This window comes from Chelonoidis abingdonii, chromosome 5 (assembly GCF_003597395.2).
Source record: "Chelonoidis abingdonii isolate Lonesome George chromosome 5, CheloAbing_2.0, whole genome shotgun sequence".
Taxonomy (NCBI): domain Eukaryota; kingdom Metazoa; phylum Chordata; order Testudines; family Testudinidae; genus Chelonoidis; species Chelonoidis abingdonii.
This window is the reverse complement of record NC_133773.1, coordinates 127,193,500-127,214,907: the sequence shown is the minus strand read 5'-3', so window position 1 is coordinate 127,214,907 and position 21,408 is coordinate 127,193,500. Positions and strand designations below refer to the sequence as shown.

Here is a 21,408-nt window from a genome sequence, read left to right as displayed (position 1 = left end):
CAGATGTCCTGATATTATTGAGACCATCCCAATATTGGGGGATTTGTCTTATATGGGACCTTATTAATCCCCCCCAACACACACACATCCCTCCCCCTCCCCAGCACAGGACACTATTACTGTCTCTCCTGTCCTAATTTTTCATTCTTGCTATCTGGTCACCCTATCACAACTCCAGCTGAAAATAATGGGAGCTGTGGGGTTTTAGCATCACTGAAAAATCAGGCATAAGCTATCTTAAACTTTAGAACCCAAAATGAGTCACCTCTAAATATATTGGCTTTAAGCGTTCTCACAGAGAACATACAAACACACTTTTTAAAGTCTTGCCCCAAAGACCCACACAGTCACTCTGCCTCAGAAAGATCTGAACCAGACCTGATGGGATGAAAATTTTTGAGTTCAGGGAGTCCCAATTTCAAACATGACAGCCTTTTAATGCATCTATATGTGAAAACTGGGCCCACTGTTTTTCAGAGCTGATGCTTATTCCACTAAATCAAACAGGCTTTGTTTTCTTGGTGATGCTTTATCCAAACTCTTCAGGTAATAAACTATTTTTATAGCATTTTTCATCCCAATGGGCTTTACATATTTAATAACAGATGCAGCAATAAATAATAATTGACATAAATATAATAAGCAAATATATTTTCAGAATTCTGTTTTACAGTTATACACAATATACATATTTGTAGCCATCCCCTGGCTGGACGACTGTTGCTGTCATAGGGGTGTTGCTAAAAGGAAAGTAAAAACACATCCCACAGCAAGCAAAAGCAGAACACTAGCAACAGCACATGCGGAAGTTTTAAGCTGTGCTTGTAGCATTCTGTACATACCTAGTTTACCAAAAAAGAAACCAATATTGTGGTGCTGTTTACGGAAAAACATGACTTTGCAATTCATTTATGCAATTGATGCTCCGTCCTGCTTCTGCTTAGGATGATAGAAGGTATTGCAGTGTGTGGTAGGCATGTATGTATGCTTTATGCGTTGCAACCAGATGGGCCTCCTGCATGTAGGACAGCAGGAGGCAAATGGCCTCATCTTGTTTACTTGCTTTCTGCCATCTCCCTGTAAAGACTAGGGTGGGTCAGGAGATTTTAACAAATTTTCTTTCCCAGGCTGACTACAACAGTATTCTCCCTCTTTCCCCACAATCCTTTGAGGAAACTAGGAACTGCAGTACTTGACCAGTGATCCAGTTTGTGCAGTATTCTGTCTGACAGTGGCCAATACCAGCTGCTTCAGAGGAAAGTGCAAGAAACCCCGCAGAAGGCAGTTGGAGAATAGCCTGCCCATATGGAAAATTTCTTCCTAAGCCAAGAGTATTTTAGGATGCACAGAAAAACAGAGATAATTTTGGTTTGAGATCTAAATATTGCAGCAAATGTTTTCAGTCTAGTTCTTTATTGAAGGAATTAAGGAATATGTACCTGAAAAGTAACCTGCCATGGATAGACTAGGGTATCGTTACCTACTGTTTCTGTCCATTTTTGGATCTGAAAATGATATCTCACTAGAATTGTTACCTGTTACTTAACATGAAGGAGCACAAGGTGGAAAAATGCTTCATTAATAAACATTTAATTAGTGGAACTTTCCTTCCTTTAGCTTCAGGTGGGCCCTGATCCTGCACTGAGAACCCTGTAAGCACAGCTTTGTGCTGAAGGGTACCCTGGGATCAGTGTTGGCTCATGCAGAATCATATATGTTAGTGGGACTCCATATAGGGAAATGGCTCTGTCCAGAGACCCTTTGATGTCATTTAGGCTCTGCTCAGGTGCAGGGGTCTGCCTGCATAGCTCTCAGTGCAGAATTGGGGCCATAAACAAATATACTATATATCATTTCTCCCTCACTTCTGGTTTACCTTCAGCTGGAGCCTTAGTGATACCTACATTTCAAGATTTTAATACTGTATTGTACATCTCCTGCTAACCATCAGTGAGATAGACTAGGAAGGATTTAAAATTGTGTGCAGAAATATCACATGTAAAAAACCCCAACAAGATCTCACAGTAGATAATATGTCAATGAGATGAATTGGAATGAAAGAGATAATGCACCTGCCTGTCTAGAATCTGTATAAAGACTGTATTTTGCAAAACGTGACTTCATACAGTAACAAGAGGCTAAAAAAATTGCAGTGCTGCACAAATATGCACTAACATTTTAAAAAAGACCAAAACATGCACAGCTCAAAATCTTCTCTAACCTGAATTAGAGAAACACCTAAAGGCCACTAGAAATGTAGTCACAGCTATCTGCCAACTCGCTGCATGCCACCAGCATATCCAGTTGCCTTTTCTTATCTGGATATGCTGTGCATAGGATCAACCTTACATACCAATCTAGACTGGTTATGAAGGGGCTCAGAGCCTCCCTTCTGATGTCCATACTAATTGCACTAATACAGTTTAGTTTGTGCTTTTAGCCCAGAATGCTGGTGGCAGCTGCACAGCTGCTGTTGCTTGAAAACTGGTAATTCATTTACTTTACCAAGAGCAGGACATATTAACAAAAATCAGGCCATGATCTGACTTGGTCACTTCTTTAGTCAATAAGGCCAAATTCTGCATCTGTTGAATAGCACTTACATGAGTAGTCTCATTGACTTCAGTGGAACTATATGAATGAGTAAGAGCTATTCAGCATAAGTAAGAGTTGCAGAATCTGATCCATCTTATTTACCCCATGGCAAAAGAGGCTCTTCAGTGCGGCAAAAAGAGATGCCAAATAAATTGTAGGCTGCCTATTTTTATCTAAAAGGAACAAAGCCAGTCAGATAAATTGAGGTGTTAAACCTCATCTCTTTCCAGGATTCATTTAGGTTAAAAGTCCAGAGACACTAGACCCAATTCTTTACTGTGGTGTCACCAGATAGACCAGTGCAAAATAGCTGCAACATGTTCCTGAAATGGAAAGATTGAATTTGACAGCCATTCTATACAGGTGTAAGTGGTGACACAACATGACAGGCAGCCCTATAATTCTGATTTGATAGCATTTTACACCTGCTTTGAACGGGTGTAAATAATTCCACCAGGCACCATGCAGCTGAGAATTTGGCCCATAGACTGGTGGGAACATAGAATTGCTCCAAGACTTTCCACTTATTGCCTGACCTGTCCAAATACTGCTGCAGTTGAGATCAGGGGCCTGTCACAAAATCAGGTTGCCTGCTGGCTAGGAATGGCTCTTTGCTATGAACCCAGTCCTTCTCCCATTGAAGCTGAGAATTTTGCCATTGACTTAATAAGGAGCAGGATTAGGCCCTAGTTGAAGCTACTTTGTGTTTAAGGCTCTGCATTGTATCTGGAAATACACATGCACAGGCCTGTATTTTCCATACTATGTGACAGGAGGCAAAATTCCCTTTACCCTCAACATACGTATAGTGCATGTAATGAAAAGAATGGACAGTCCCAATCACGTATCCCTTATGCGATGGCAGTCCTATGTTCTGATCTGGAGCAACAGAGATACACTTCAGGCAACAGCTAGTAAGGCTCAGAGCATCTTTGCCAGCCTCTTTCCTAATCTATTAGCATACTGCTGCTTGTTCATGGCTAGGACTGTTAGGCACTATGATAATACATAATACTAATAATAATGAGAAAAAGCAAGATAGTCTGACTCTTTGTAAGTAATTTATGATGTACTTACATTTCTGAGTAAAGAACAATCAGGATAAATATAATATCTCACCTCCTGCCGCTGTACGTGTGCAAGAGTTTATTGTTGAAGTTAGTTGTTTTAAGATAATTGAGCACTTTTCAATGTTTGTGTTCTTCCTCCGCAGGGCCCACTATTCCACATCTAAAAACTTGCTGAGTAGTACATAGGGAGGAGTAAACCTATTGAAGTCAACTAGACTATTTACGTGAATAAGTACTAGCGTAGGTAAGGATTATGAAATAGGAGCTAGCATGATGCTAAACACAGCTGATTTCATCCAGGGCTAAACTACCTGTGTCAACTGCATTCAGCATATAAAGGTGACACACACAGTCCCAGGAAATGCAGAATATATGGGTTTGCTTAAGCAAGTTATGAGTGTGTGTGTGCATGTACACATGGAAGTCATGATGATGTGTGGAATAAAGATATAATCAGCATGATTTTGATATGGACACATTACTAGTGATTGATGCAGCCATGAATGGTCAGGTCATCCTACATGAGTGCTGATAAATCCTTTAACCACAGTTTTGTAAGGTGCATGACAATGATACAAATGTTATAGGTCTGATTCTTCCCTTACCTACACCAGTGAGAATCAGTAGTTGTGCCACTGAAGTCAGTGGAGATGCATAGGTGTAAAATGAATATAAGTGAGAGGAGAATTAGACCCAATGACTTTAAAGACTTACACATGCACTGAAAAATAAACTTGCGCCTGAAGTTTGGTCCCTACATAGCTCTTTTCCATTTTCAACTTCTATGATTCGATGCACTGGCAGCAGGAATAGACAAGCGCTTAACAAGCAGCTGCTCTATAGTGATAAAGGGTAGCTATCATTTCATGGTATGGTTTAAACAACTTTTTACTTGGAAGCAGAAAGTAGAGTTTATGCCCACAAGAGCTGGTGAGAGCCACACACCAACATATGCCCTGGCTGCCTCTTTTCTATTGAGCATAGTCTTCTTAATACTATTTAAAGTCTTAAATAATATAGCCCCATTCTTCTCAAGGGGACTTTGGTTGCCTTATGTCCTGATATACCATTTGAGATAGTATGGTTAGTACTATTGACAATCGTGAGTTATGACCTTTGAAGGACCCTAGAGGCGAGGTCTTTAACTCTGGAACTCTTCCATTAACAATTCACCATCTGCATCCTTTTATAATCAGTCCTTGCCCACATTTCAGGATTTGTCGCACTGTAGCTATTTGTTATTTATATATTTTTGGTTTTTTCTTTCCCTGGTATTTCCCTATGTCAGCACCTCAGGCTCACTCTGACTTTGGGGCAGTCCCTCTGGGTTTTTCAGTTTAAGGTGTTGCGAGGCTTAATTCTCTAATGAAGCAATACAGTTCTCTTTCTACGTAGGAAGAGGGGTCTCCACACACTGATAGAAGGACAGTTTTCTCCCTGTATGTGGCCATGGATGTCTTAAACTCTGTTTAATTTCATATTTCACTTCTGGTACAATCGTTACCTTCATTTTACAGATGGGGAAACCAAGACACAGAGACTTTAAGGAAGCCAACAATTTCAGCAATGTCCATTGATTCTAAGTGCCAAATCTGAGACATGTTTGATCTGATTTTCAGAAGTGCTGAGCACCCACAGCTCCCAGTGAGTTCACTGCCTCAAAAAATCAGGCCCAAGGTGTCTCAGGTTTGGCAACCCCAAATTAGTGGTCACTTTAAAAAACATAGGCCTCTGTGGCTTGCGGGGGAAGTGGGGACATTGTTGGGTGAATCAGACAGGCCCAGGGTTTGGAGTCAAGAGCCGAGTCTAATCCTCATTATGGTGCTCTTATTCAAGTCAATGGAAAAACTCCCATTAATGTTCATGATTCAGGATTGTAGATTGCCACGTATTCGCAGGGGCGAAAGGAAATGCAGGCCTGTTATTTACCAGGCTGCACGTGGCAACAGACTATATAGGTAAGAGATGCAAGGAGAGTATGGGTCACGAGGCAGACTGCAGACACACACACACACAACTAAAATCAATCAATTTAAAATTTTATTGGGGATAGTTACAAGGGGTAAGAGAGCAGCTTATGATTAGCTAATAGAGTTAACAAAACCTAAAACACACAATGCCTAAAATATCTACTAACAATATTTACAAACAAAATGCAGCATTTAGTAATAACTGATACTTACAAATACAAACCAACACATCACGACCGGCAAACGTAGAAGCTCTATTTGAAACACGTGAGCTGAGAGAGAGGCTTCGAGGTGATCAGGCTCGGTTACGGCATACACGGCATACACGGGATACACGGGACACGGGACACGTTTTCTCCTCTCTCTCTGCCTGCACATGGCAGGGCAACCCCTAAAATACCCACTATGACATCACAGAAGTGTCATAGTGGACAGACCCCAAAACCTGTGTGTGTTCGCCTCTGATTGGCACAAGCAATGTTTACACCAAATAGGGGAGCAGATGCCAAAAGGTCTGGCTTCACCCCCAAAAGGTGAGGTAATGCATATTGTTGTAGAATGGGTCCAATACTGAATGACAAAAGAAGAGGCCAGGGCAATACCGGTCTGGCAAGTGATACAGGATGCAGACAGGAACCCATTTAAACAAGGATCTAGTCCTACTTGCCTGAGCCAACACACTTGGGGGTCAGTGGCAACCTTTCCACTGCCTTCAATGGGCTGCGCATCTGACAGTGAGGCTAGATTACTGCGTGAACTTGGGCTGCTCTTCCACTGACTTGATGCTTAGCCTGCTCAAGTCATGCGCACTTCTCTAGTCTGTGTATTCCCCCTCTCTATAATTGGAATGACAATATTTATCGCACTCACAGGGCTGTCAGGGGGATAACATAATTAATATCTGTAAAATGCTTTTGATAATTTTACACTTGAAAAATAAACCTGAACACTTTAGTACTTAAAATATTTAACTGGGTTCCAGAGCCCTGTTTTCACCCGTTGTCTTAGAGAAGGCTTAGAATTGTTACTAGTAATAATACCTACCTCTTATTTAGTGCTTTTCAGCAGTAGACCTGAGAGCACTTTACACCAGAGGCCAGGATCATTATCCCCATTTTACAGATGGGGAATTGAGGCACAGAGACTTGCCCAAGTTCAAACAGCAGGCCAGTAGCAGAGCCAGAACTAGAACCCAGGTTTCCTGAGCCCCCACCAGTGCTCTGTCTACTAAGTCACACTATTACAAGTTTCAGAGTGGTAGCTATGTTAGTCTGTATCAGAAAAAACAACAAGGAGTCCTTGTGGCACCTCAGAGACTAACACATTTATTTGGGCATAAGCTTTCATGGGCTAGAACCCACTTCATCAGATGCCTTGAAGATGCATCTGATGAAGTGGGTTCTAGCCCACAAAAGCTTATACCCAGATAAATTTGTTAGTCTCTGGGGTGCCATAAGGACTCCTTGTTGTTATTACAGAAATGTGTGTTATGGCAGACTGGGCCTGATTCTCTGTTACTCTATGCCTCCCTTCCCCTTAGACAACTCTAGCATTGAAAAGGGACTTAAATCTTACTTACACCCACTTCAAGGCCCCTCTAAAAGTATAATGTAATGCTCCTTTACATTTCCAGAGCAATGTAAAGGGGACTTAGAGTAACTGAGAATCAGACCCATAGTGTGTGTGTGTTTCTGTAATAATTACTGTTTGAGCAAGCTGAAGAATTAGAAGCAATTACTTATCTCTTAATGGGTTATCTGAGATCAGGCCTTCATGTTAGGTTATCTTTAATTTCGTTAAGGCATGTCCCTAACTACAACAAAGATCATCCTGTAGGGGAGTAAGTACATTTTCTAGCAAGCAGTTGTTATAAGTTGCTTTTACAGTTACACAACTGTTGCAATCAGGGACATGCCTTAGTGAAATTAAAGATTCCAACAATTCTTAGCCAGGCTGGGCACAAATAAAAAGCCCCAGAGGTGAATCCAGTTCAGCACTAGCAAGTGGAATGTTCCATTTTCATGGAAAAGGGAGGTGAATGTGGAGGTTTGGGTCAACCTGCAATAAAAAATTTAAAGTGCCATTGTAGTCAGAAAGCGTAAAACCATTTTCTTACACGTGCATTCTGTGTAGTTGTGAGTCATATCTTCTGTATTTACTGGAAAAACATTTTTTTATTACTGTCAGCACTGAAAAGTTAGTATAGGTATGGAAAAGCAAGCTTGATTCTATTGCGTCTCGTACATCATCAACTAACATCAGACTGTAGAATATTTATTACTGATAAGCAATTAAGAGGCAAAGAGAACACCGCTTGATTTGCAGCTCTTACAGGGAGTTTTCAGCACTGGCCATCTGGATAACCATCTTTTGGCTTGTAAAATCACAGCAAGAGAAAAAATAGAGGTGGCGCCTTGCAACGTCATTTTTACACAGTAATTTTTCTGACAACAGCCACATTTAATATATTAGCAGGTTTTGTTCCTCAAAAAAAAAAAAAAAGAAAAAGAAAAAGAAAAGACCTATAATACATTTACAGGCATATCTGTGTGGCCCCAGAAAGTCAGTATACTCTTACAGTCTTATCCCCTCCAATAGGAAGTGATATACCTGAAATTGATATATCTGAAATTCATCAATGATATTTTCTTCCTGTGGACAGATGATGTAAACTCCCTCAGATTTCTACCACAACTTCAACAACCATCCATCAAACTCTCTTGGAACACTCCCACACCAGCATCATCATCCTGGACACCACAATCAGCTTTAACAATGGAACCGTACAGACAGTGAAGACAGCAAGATTCGTGGTCATTCTGATGTGTTCTGGAAGTGAGTTCCACAGCTTTGGGCAAGCTGCCAACAAACCCAGGTCAACCACACTCATAAGTCTCACCCATTTAGCTAACAGTTCCACTGGAACATTTGTGGGATGCCAAGGCCACACAGAAGTCAGGAGTTTCATTGGGTTAAGTGGGCCAGAGCTGTGGAAAGCTTTGTATGCTAGGACCAAACCCTGGCTTTGATTTTTCGTTCCAGGGGAGGAGCCAGTGCTGGGAGCAGAGCACTGGCATGATGTTCTCTCAGGGTATGTCCACACTGCGATAAAAAACCCACAGCACTGAGTCTCAGAGCCCGGGTCAGCTGACTTGGGCTTGATGGAGCTCAGTCTGTGAGGCTAAAAATTGCAGTGTTTGGGCTCAGGCCTGAGATCCTCAAAGTCCGCACTCCAGCTCAAGCCTAACTGTCTCCACTGCAATTTTTAGCCTACTAGCCTCAGCCCTGTGAGCTCGAGTCACATGACTGGGGCCAGCCATGGCCATGCTGTGGGTTTTTTATCCCAATGTGGCTGTACCCTCAGTGGCCCTGTGTTGCTGTACAGGAAAGAGAGCTATTACGTTTTGAGCCAATGAGAAAACCTACAGGTACTCTAGGTTAACATTATTGCCCCTATTTTAAAGATGGAGAAACTGAGGTTAAACGACATGTCCAAAGTCACATAGCATGTCCCTGTCAGAACCAGCATTAGAACCTAGATGCCCTCACTGCCAGAACTGTATTTGACCTACTAAAACACAGCAGGGTAGATCCCCAGCTGGTGTAAACTGGCAAGGAACTATTGTCTTTAACAGAACTACATCAACATATACCAGCTAAGGATCTGTCCCCGTGCCTCTTACCAAGTGAGCTCTGTGCTCAACCAATCCATATGAATCTCCTGGATTAGCAGTCAAAGGGGCCATTTGTCAAATACAGACTTTGGTTTGAATTTCAAACACCCTCCAAGTTCAGGGTGTTCTGTTCTGACCAGAGGTTTTGGTTAAGGCCCAATCTCTAATCAACCTCACTTCCACAGTACCCAAAGTACTCTCCTTCTACCAACTCCAATCCTACACCTCATATCTCCCTCCCACACCACAGATTAGAAGATGAATGTGCTGCCTCTACAGTTCTCCTCCCTCTTGCTTTATCAGCAAAGATATTTATTTCCTTTGAATTAAAACACAGTAATATTTCTTATTAAGGGGAAAATAGACATGTAATGCAATAGATATCAGGCCATTTTTGTTCTTGATGCAACTCTACTGACAGTCTTTGTAATCCTGGCTTGCCAACTACAAAACCAGTTTCTCCTCCCTTGGTTTTCACACCTCAACTGCTAGAACAGGGCCTCATCCTCCCTGATTGAAATAACCTCATTATCTCTAGCTTGCTTGCGTATATATACTGCCCCTGGAAATTTCCACTACATGCATCCGACGAAGTGGGTATTCACCCACGAAAGCTCATATTCCAAAACATCTATTAGTCTATAAGATGCCATAGGATTCTTTCCTAAAATTAAAGTGTTTTCCTGGTTTTATGTAAAATATCCTGAGTGCATCTTATTTGTGACTGTGTGAACTAAGCATTGTGCAATGAAAACAGTTTTCACAATGACCGCTGATGTTACAAAATTTACACTCAAAAGTAAGCAAACAACAAAATTAAGGTTCTCTGTGCAATCTTCACTCTGCCCCCTGGTGTTTGTGCAGCATGAGACAGTATTTAATGACCTCATGCTATAATCCATACACACAAAAAGGCAGAGTTCCTGCTACACAAGCTGCATGGGTCAGGACTTGGAAGATCTGCTAGCTTACAAAAACTGAGACATAGCATCCATAAATGCCATCAATTAGATTGTTTGGCTAGGTCTCAGAGCAGGAGTCCCTTGTGCACACATTCATTACAAATGGTGAGACTCACCCCTGTGCGGAAGATCCAGGCATCACTTAAAATCCACGTCAGCTCCATTTTGTGTGCTTTAGTGGGCTTAAATGGTGCATAGGCCTCCAGTGAGCTCTCTGGAATGGAGGCAAATGTCACCCCAAGTGCACAGGAACCTCCCTACCATGTGCAGGAACTAAGCCAAGCAGAACTCTCCACAGTTACAATTTTTCATGCATTCCTAGATTCTGAATGTTTTCCCAAGTAGCTCCCAAATTCCCACAGGGGAGCCGCATTGTACAGATTCCCCTTCTGTGCCTGTGCTTGAGCAGCAGGTGACTCCATTGCCAGGCTCTCAGCAGCTAAGCCTCCTGAGCACTAAGCGCACGGTTCTGTTCTACTGCCTTTCCTCCACTCCTTAGGGAGCACTGTTATGCAGTGATGCCTCTGCCCCTCAGCACTGACAGCTGGCCTATGGTGAGGGGTGGGAGAAGTATTGTGTGCTGTTCCGGGGAGTGAGAGGAGAAAGCTTATGCTGCACCACTTTGAAAATAAGGGTTTATAACTGTCCTGCTTTAGCACTCGTATCACCCCATGAATGATGGGCCAATGGGATTCAGGGTTGAGTTTTTTACTGAAGAAATAAATCACCATTCTGCAGAATAAAAGGGCAGTGAATAATACCACCACATTTCATCCAGAGATTGCCAAGTGTTGTGCAAAGGTGGGCAGGCAGGCTAGCATTAGTACCTGTCTTATAACCTGCGGCAAGCCAGGCACCAAGAGGGGAAAGGAACTGCCCAGGATTAAAAAGGGAAGTCAGTGGCAGAGCCAGGGCAAGAACTCTGATTTCTTGAGTCCCAATCGATTGGCTGGCTCTCTCAACCAACCTGCCTCAGCTTGTGTCCCAGATAATTTCTCTGTTGTTGTCCTCTGGGTGTATAAAAACCTTTTATGTATGTTGCCAAAATCATTCTAAATAAAGGAGTGGTGGAATTTGCTGTGCACTGGGGTGGACAGTGATATACTGGTCCCTGAGGTGCTCCAGTTCTGTAAAACAAGCACAAGCACATGTCTGTGTTGTGACGCAGTGTTTTCGCTTTCCTGTATGATGGAACTGAGTGGCTATAAATCAATGTTATCTGTCACAATTCGTACTCCCCCACTGGCTCAGCAGGCCACCTTTCCATCTAGTGCCAATGGATGTCAACAGATGCACAATGAAAAAGGAAAATGAGAGGTGAAAATAACAATGATATTGCTAGAAAGAGCACATACTGGGAAAACTTTCTGAAAATCTGCTTGGGATGTAGGAGAATCCTCAATGGAGGGCCTGCTACAGCAAACAGCCCACACTCTGGCCCTCCCATAGACGTCATTGACATCCATGCCTGTTTATTTAATTTTTAAGACATGTCCCATCACTGCTCCTTTAAAATACAGTGCTTAAAAAAAAAAAATCTCACCCTCTCGTCTGGATGAAATCAGCATGCACATTTTATTTTACTCTACCCTTATGAAAGAGGGGGAAAGATTCTAAGCAGATTTTCCCAAGGGAGGAGGCAGCACACTTTAGATTTACATTTATTTTTAGTCACATAGATCTCCCGGTGACTCACCTGCTAAAGCTAGTGGTGGACATACAGAAATTAAAGGAAATGAAAGCATGGCATGCACTTTAGTGACCCCACAAAATAATAGTTACCAGCTTCCAAGTAGTGTGGCAATGTTAACTAATTAATCCTCTCTATACCCTGTGAGCCAGGTAAATTGTCCCATTTTACAGAAGGGCAAACTAAGACACATTAAGGGCCAGACTTTTAGAAGAGTTAAGCACCCAGCAGCTCCTATTGAGATCAATGGAAGCCGCTGGATGCTGGACGCTTCTGAAAATCTGGCCATAAGTTACTTGTCCAAGAACACAATAGTCAGTGTGAGAATGGGAGTGGAGCTCAGGAGCTCACAGCGCCTAGTCAGCCCACTGAACCACACTACTAGAACTGGAGTTGGCTTTTTCCTCGGCACTAGGGCTAGCCTAAGCACCAGGCCAACCACAGGATTTGCTCCTTTCTCAATCTCCACATCACTCCTTATTGCCTTGCTCCCACACTTTTTAGCAACTTTTTCAGTACCTTCAGATTTTCCTCTTCAGAATGACGTGTATTTATTTCCATTCAGTTCTGTGCAATGATAAGGGTACTTCCAGAGAGGTAGAAATTTTTCATGCAGCATCTCTTCTCACTTTCATTAGAGTGAATTAAGAATAAATCTATTGAAGACTATGGAGTTAAACCAGAGTAAAACTGCAGAAGCAGGCTTCTATTTGCTTTAGGAGACTTATGGTTTGGTAGCATTATGCTGGTTTTGCTACCCTTCCAATTTTGGTTGCGTCAGAAAGTTTGATCATGCCTAGAGCGTACACTAAAGAAACACTCAAAGAAAGATACTTCCAGTTGCCACCAATTTGAGAATCATTGAAATAAAGTCAGTCAGTTTCTGAGCTCACTTGTGTCTTCGGGCCATGAGTTTTTCTTAGTAGCTGTCAAAAATGAAAAGAAAAGCCATGGTATTGATTTTCCTTTTTCTACCCACGTGGCAGGTAAAAGACATGGTAACATTTGTTATACTGTTTCTGGTGACAACTAAACCCAGGGGCCTTCACCTACTGCAGATTTTGTTCTGCTAGTCTTTTTTTGTCACCTTTGTAATGGATCTGCTGTCCACAGATGCAGGAGGGTGGAACCTTGCAGTTGCTTTCATGAAGAAATAAAGACACACATCTCAGCCTCCTGATGGGGGTAAGAGTGATAAATAAATCCCTCTGGTGACTTCTGTTTGTTGGCAAGTACATTTCTTCCTTTGAGAATTTCAGGTCGCTTCCAAGGCAACTAGAACACTAGCTACTCGAATGCTGTAATAGTAAAAGATACAGAGATTAGGTTTCTTTTAATAACATAAGAATGGCCATACTGGGTCAGACCAAAGGTCCATCTAGCCCAGTATCCTGTCTTCCAACAGTGGCTAATTCCAGGTGCCCCAGAGGGAATGAACAGAACAGGTAATGATCAAGTGATCCATTCCCTGTTGCCAATTCCCAGCTTCCATCAAACAGAGTCTAGGGATGTCATCTCTGCCCATCCTGGCTAATAGCCATTGATGGAGCTACCCTCCATGAATTTATCTAGTTCTTTTTTGAACCCTGTTATGGTCTTGGCCTTCACAACATCCTCTGGCAAAGAGTTCCACAGGTTGGCTGTACGTTGTGTGAAAAAATACTTCCTTTTGTTTGTTTTAAACCTCCTTCATATTAATTTCATTGGTGACAGCTAGTCCTTGTGTTATGAGAAGGAGTAAATAACACTTCTTATTTACTTTCTCCACACCAGTCATGATTTTATAGACCTCTATCATATCCCCCCCAGTTGTCTCTTTTCCAAGCTGAAAAGTCCCAGTCTTATTAATCTCTCCTCATACGGAAGTCATTCCATGCCCCTAATCATTTTTGTTGCCCTTTTCTGAACCTTTTCCAATTCCAATATATCTATTTTGTGATGAGGCAACCACATTTGCACACAGTATTCAAGATGTGGGTGTACCATGGATTTATATAGAGGCAGTATGATATTTTCTGTCTTATTATCTATCCCTTTCTTAATGATTCCCAACATTCTGTTCACTTTTTTGACTGCTGCTGCACATTGAGTGGCTCTTTTCAGAGAACTCCCACAATAAGAAAGAAGATACACTGGGCAAGTTCCCTCAACGTGATCCACTTGCAGAACCCAGACTGTGGGCTGCCTCTGGTACCAACTCCACCACAAGGGGACGAACCAGTGGTTCTGTCCACAAAATGAGTAAGACCAGACAGGAGAGGTGGGGCAAAGCTAGACCAATTGGGAGAGGCACTGATCTCATACCACCCCAACCACATTGTATAGCTGCCCTTTCCTAATGGGACACCCAGGGAATGACAGCAGCAGCACTGACAGTCCCTGACCCCAGAGTAAATCTTCCTTCTGGGGCAGCTGTTCCCAGAGGTACAGGAGTGAATCTGTCAAGAAAGCAAATACAAAAGAGGTCTGAACACGGCGAGTGGAAAATGGCTAAAACGTTTGTGCCTCTACTCCCTTTGCTGTTCACCCAGCTTTAGGTGCCGCATGTTTGAATTTTACCAGTTGAAAGTGTATTGCTGGTGTTTGGAAGGAACGTTGCTGCTCTAAGAATGTCACTATTTTGTAAAAGCATTTCAGTACCTTACTGGATGCCAGATACCCACACTCGCTAATGCAAAATGCATTAGCCCAAACAGCAGGAGCTCTAGGGCTGCTGGCGCCATTGAGTTCCACTCATTTCATCTTTATTATAAATACCACATTGTAGTCTCATTCTTTTCTCCCATCTTCACTTCAGACAAGAACTATAAGGCTCTAGTTGACTGGTTCCTTTGACTTAGTACAGTTGTTAAACCACAGGCAGTAAATACCTCTTTCAATTGTGTAAGGCAGATGTATTTATTTCATTGGAACAACTGAATGAAATCTGAAATGGCTAAAGAATCCCCCTTTTGAAAAATACTTTTGGCTCCACTTTTTCATCTATGAATTGGATGCCAAAGAAACTCTTCAGAAAGATGCCATGTGAAATCAGTTCCTTTTCTGGCTGGGTCCTGTACTGATTGCATTTTTCATGTTTCTAGGTCTATTTGGGACTAAAAAACTATAATAATAAATAATAATAATAAAAAGAAGAATATAACAGCTTATAGTTAAATAGAACCCTTCCTCCCAAGTATCTCAACACACTATACATTTTAATTGGTATGCAAACGATTCAGAAGATCATGTCCCCCAACACTGAATTGCAGCCACCTCTGAAGTAAAACATGGCACCTATGTAATTACCACACAGCAGCTCTGCACTTTATGAGTTACTGCAGAGAATTCTTTCTTGGGTGCTAGCTGGTGAGTCTTGCCCACATGCTCAGGGTTTAGCTGATCGCCATATTTGGGGTCGGGAAGGAATTTTCTTCCAGGGCGGATTGGCAGAGGCCCTGGAGGTTTTTCGACTTCCTCTGCAGCGTGGGGCATGGGTCGCTTGCTGGTGGATTCCCTGCAGCTTGAGGTCTTCAAATCACAATTTTGAAGATTTCAATAACTCAGTCATGGGTTAGGGGTTGTTATAAATGTATATGGGTAGGGTTTTGTGGCCTGCCTTGTGCAGGAGGTCAGACTAGATGATCATATTGGTCCCTTCTGACCTATGAGTCTATGAGTCTATGAGCCTATGCAATGGAAACCGTAAGGGCAATATAGGAAGGCTAAATATTATTAATCAAGCTGGAAATTTGCCAGGCCACCATAGCTAATACTCCTGCATGTGTGAAACAAAATGAAGGCTCTTTAAATGACCCCAAGGGGTCAAGGGAAAAGGAGTTTCATTTCATCCAAAAGCAAGTATAAGAATACTTTCCTTCTTCATCATCAGACTGTTGGAAATGAACCTGAATGATCAGTAATAAGCAGTCATGGGGTTTACACAATAGATTTTGAAATGACTGGTGCAAGTATTGTTCTCAGTAGACAGAGGGCCAGATTCTCCCTGACTGGTACAGGGATGTGCAACAGGAGCTCGCTATGCTAATGAGGCCCACGGCATTCTGGGTGCAATTCACCCTGGGGAAGGGCAAACAGCATCCTGCTGAACACTCTTTAGTAGCCCAACCATCAGAGACAGTCAAGGGGGAAGCGCTGGTTCAGCACAGCACTAGGTGACCACTTGCTTTTTTGTGTGCATTCCTCACTGGATGAGACACTGGAGTGTCTTCTTGCTGTTCCAGCTCTCCACCCAGTGAGGAGTTTTGGTTGCATGGGGTCCAGGCCTCTTATAAACCATGTGCATGTGTGAATCCATCCCAGAAAGGTTTAGTGATTAGCCAAGGCCTGGGAGTGCATCTGCTGGTCCCTTTCATGCAAGTAAGTCAAGGGGACCACTTGTATGAGGAGCAATTCTTAGCTGTTTATAATGCTTTTCATACATAGCTCTCAGAGCACTTTGGGTAAGGTAAGCACAGTCTGCCCTGGTGGCCTGGGGGCAGGAGCAGCCCAGAGGAGTACCTGCTTTTCAGGCTCATGTCCAGTCCACCAGATCATGCTGCCTTCAAACTATGGCATAAATTTCAAACCACGCTATGCAATATCTTTATCTTTCACTTGTGGTTGTCACTAAGCTCTCTCTAGATCAGTTACATAATTGTTTTCATAGTAATTAATGTGCTCCTGGGGTAAAATGGTCTACCTTTTGGTCTTTCAAAGCATGCTGCCGGGCATCTCTCCCTAGCAGGGCTTGTAGAGAAGCCAATATTCTTAGGGGCGATTTAAAAGGAGAGTGAGGAATTTGGTTTGTTGGAGTGCTACCTGCCATTTAATAATATATAATTATAGACCTTCCATTTATGGTGCTAGGTGGATTCACTATATTTCTATTTGTCTATGACTGTGCATTGCTATACTGGGAATTTTCAATTTCTTTTAATAAAACAGACCAGATCCATCCCAGATGTGCCTGCATCGACTTGAATTGCGTTACACTGGGAATGAATTTGGCTAATACATTTTGAAAAGAAAAATAAGGAAATGAAGAAGGAGGGAAGGAAAAAAGGAAGCTGCAGCCACTAATTTGATTTGAGGGTTGAGATGAGGAGGAAAAGCCTTATTTGTATTTGATGGTTTTAAAGGCCCAATACTGCTCCTTTTGAAGTCAGTGGCAAAATTCCCATTGACTTCAGCAAAAGCAGGATCTGGATCTATCAAAGGGGGGCGGGGAGCAGGAAAAACATTTAGCAGATAAGACTATTCCATTTTATGAATGACCTCACATCCACTTCTCTGTATTTGTACCATGACCTCAGTCTCTGCCCTAGAAATAGACCATATTCTGAGTGAGACATGCTCTATGTTCTCCGTGAAAAGTGCTTTCTGGAATCTTATTTTTCACAATGTGTTAAAAATTCTCCTTCAAAGGGCAACACATGTATGGAGTCAGTGGCCAATGAAGGTTCTTGGTTCCTCTCAGGAAGGGCATTTGGCAAGGGCTACTCCTGTGCTCACAGTGTCCCCTGCGTGTTTTCATCTGAGACAGAGCTGATAAGGAATTTTGTTTCAAGTGGAAAAGCATAAACTATATTTATATGCAGATAATTGCTGATTTGTTCTGTTTAGCTTAACAGGCTCAATTTCTGGCTTGCCTCTCTGGCTCTCTCTGACAACATGAAACATATTCACAATTGTCTGGATAGAAAATGATTTGCCAGAAGTTGAAGAAGTGCCATAGAAATGTTGGCATAAGAGGGCAAGGGTGGCAGGATTACTGATTCCTTTCGCATCTGTTCTGTAGGTTGATATAAACAGGGGTGGAGGGGCAGAGGTGTTATAGGCCTCAGAAGTGGTTTAACATTTGCAATTATTTTTATTTATTACAGACATTTATATTGATGCTTATAACCATAGTATCTGGGCACACTATGTATAGTTCTGATCAAGACAAAAATATTCCCTCTGTGTATCAAGATGATACCTTGTGAGCCACCCTCAACACTATGATTTTATAGGGTACAGAGAAGGAGGACATCGGTTAACTAGGTGGTTGGAGAAACAAAGCTACTCTTACAGAAAAGCCTGGATCTATAAGTGCAGCTTGCAAAACTCTGAGTGGGGCTGGGCGCAGACTTAGGTGATGCAAGATAAAGTACATGGCTCACTTGATGATCACCTGTTCTGTTCTTTTCCTCTGGGGCACCTGGCATTGGCCACTGTTTGAAGACTGGATACTGGGCTAGATGGTCTGACCCAGTATGGCTCTTCTTATGTTCTTATTTAAAAGATGGGTACAGTCATCTCATTAGACAGGGTAATAAACTAGCAATCAAGAAGGATTTTCCCCATTTCACAAATTGGCCTGGTATATTACAGGGGTTTTGTTTTGTTTTGGCCTCCTCCTGAAGTACAAGATACCAGCAACTGCTAGAGGCCAGATACCAGATGAGGTAGAACAACTATGGTCTGATCCTCTATATCAGCTGTGTTGCATTCTTGTGTAAAAACAGATAACCATCAACACCTTTCTTGCTACCTAGGAGACTAATCCTTGCAACTCTCACATCAATTGGTGGCTTGACAATATCCCGATGTCATTTCAATCACTGTTCCACTGCATTTTACATTTAAAATGGATTCAGCCTTGTGGCCCAACTCATCAGGAATCTGCATACAGATACTCTGGCCACATACACAATTGCTACATTTGAATGTGAACTTTCATGCAAACAATTGCATCAGCTTTAAGTGACCTTACCCAGGACTGACCAATTTTCAGTTTTGCCTCTTCCAGGACCTAAACACTCAATGTTGAGATTCCTTCCAATAGTCTCCTCCTGCCAGACCCTCACTCTTTCTCTATCTTGTTCCTTATACTTCAATTCATTTTCATGTGTCTTTCTAATCAACTTTTTCTTTATGTTTTCTGTACCGTTGGAAACATTTTTGCTTATGGTGCTCCATTTTTTCTTGGGAAATCTAATTTTTAATTGAGTGGAAGCATGTCCTACATCCACAGTGAAGGCTTTGATAGCAAAGGGTATAAAAGGAAAATAATGGTTCCAAAGGTGCAAGAATATTGGGGAAAATGTGTGCATACTGTGATTCTATTTTCTACTAGAAACTAACCTATTGTACTGTTGCAATAACTATGAAGTGTAATTGTAGGTAAAGCACACTTCAAAAGGCTAGAATGCAAATGGAAAGAAAAAGCTGTCTATACCCAATAATATCCAACTCCAAGTCACTTTCTTCACCGTTCAAAGCATTTTGCAGCCAAAATGATCACCTGTATTTTTAATTCATTTTGCTTTATCCTCTCAGAATCTTACCCAAGGAAATGAAATTTTCTTCAGAGATATATAGACAATTTTTGGGGAAGGGAGGGAGCAGAAGGGGAATATGTTTAATTGCTCCACCCTTTTGTTTTATAGCCAAGATGTAAGCTGAGGACATAGAAGAGATAGTATACATTATATATATGAGAAGGAACTTTTTTCTATAAAAACATCACAAGCCTTTTCCAGTCCATGTAATAAAAAAGACCCTTAATGAGAGACTCTTGGGCTGTCGCAATTCTGACTTTTAAATATTGGTTAAGCAAAAGCAGTTCTTATTTTAGGAAGGCAGCGATACTCATTTGGGAATGACTTCAGAAGCTTTATTCCTATCTCATCTGAAAAATGACCTGATTCCACCACAGCAGCTCTACCTCTACTCAGAAGTCATTCCTATGGGCAATCAGAGGTTTTGTCTCCCAGAAATAGTAGACGTTTTACATCGTGTACATTTTGGTTCTCAGTTCCCCGTTACTGTTTTCTTTCAGTTTGGGGATAATCTGAGATGTATGTTTCTTGCCACTTAAAACCAAGAGAAAAACCACAACAGTATTTTCCATGTAAGCAGAAATCTTTCACATGTGCCAAGTGTCAGGGTGGACAAAAGGGCTTTGATCACATTCAGACACCATAACTAGCTACTTGTTTTAATTACAGAATGTTTTAGCTATTATTGCATAATGGCCTGGCACACTCAGCACATGACATAATTTTATGAATGCTTTTCATTTCTTTCAGCAGAGTTCCAGCCCTGGGCCATTCCACATTGTTGTAGCTTCCTACTCAGATTAGAACCTTAGCGTTCATAAACTGAGAAGCTAGCATGAAACCTCCAAGCTCAGTTACCAGCTTGGATCTGATCTCGCTGCCACCAATCAGGATTTCATGATACCTGATCAAACTCTCCGGGCTCCCCAAATCCTTTCCCTGGGGGGACCCCCAAGACCCAGAAGCTCTGAGTCTACCGGCAAGGAAATCCTCCACTCCTCCCCCTCCTCTTTCACCCAGACTTCCTCTCTGCTATACCGAGAGAGCTGATGCAATCCGGTACTAGATGGGGCCGCTTTTACCCTTCTTACATCCACAAATACCAAAAAGCATGTCTCCTTATTCATCAAAGAGACAAACCTCAAGCACAAGGAAACAGAGGTGATCCTATCTCTCTGTTCCCCCCACCAACTCCCTGGTGCTGCCGAGCTTCTCTCCGTAGCTCTTAACACAAGAGAGATCCCCTCCCCAGAGAAAAACTCAAACAAGTTCTTAAAAAAGAAAACTTTATATAAAAAAGAACGGAAATTATACATAAGATAGTAAACGCTGCATTCCAGAGAGATCATACAGGGCTATTTGCTATAAGAATAATGGATATAAAACAGTCTATTCAAAAGATATCCAATTTAAAACTCCAGTCAAGATTATCACACATGTTAAATACAAAACAAATATAAACCTATTGCTTTCCTTTTGTACTTACACCTTGTAAACAGAGGGTTGAAAGAAGCTTGGTAGATAGAAATGAATAACCATCTTCTCTCTCATAGCCGATGAGAAAACAAACGACATGAACAAAAAACAGAACACCCTTGAAGTTCCCTCCCTCACTTTGAAAAATCCGGTTTCCTGATTGGTCCTCTGGTCAGGTGTTTGGTTCCCTTTGTTAACCCTTTACAGGTAAAAGAAACATTAACCCTTAGCTATCTATTTATGACAGTGGAATAAGAATCATTTTGAACCAACCAAAGAAGATTATTTCAAACTGAGACCCACAGCAATCTGATTACACTCTCACTCCTCTTCCCATTCAGGAATTCAGGCTGTCAGCCTGTTCACCAGAACTGAATTGAGCCCAAGTTCAGGATTGTGAATTACCCACAGAGTTTGGTTTTTATTCATTTTTTGAAATCATGCAATTAATTGTTTCTTAAGAATATATTTCAGTCTATGGCTGGTTGTGAACTACTTGGTGTAACTTTTGGTCATGTGTTTTCTATTTGTAATATACTATTGATCTTGAGTGGTTGTCAGCTAAATCACCTGATATTATTTCTACTTCCTGACTGCATTTCTCTCAGACCAGTCACAAATGACCACCTGACATTTCAGGCACAAATATATTTGCATGGGTTTTCCT

General features: G+C 41.8%; 1 long non-coding RNA gene across 1 annotated transcript; it reads left to right on the top strand.

Annotated features, from left to right (window-relative positions):
- Positions 1-710: 710 nt before the first annotated feature.
- Positions 711-21,291, top strand: LOC142046946 (uncharacterized). The gene is made up of 4 exons (XR_012656040.1): positions 711-955; positions 8,298-8,470; positions 20,016-20,048; positions 20,989-21,291. It is a non-coding gene; the product is annotated as an uncharacterized LOC142046946 (long non-coding RNA).
- Positions 21,292-21,408: the final 117 nt, after the last annotated feature.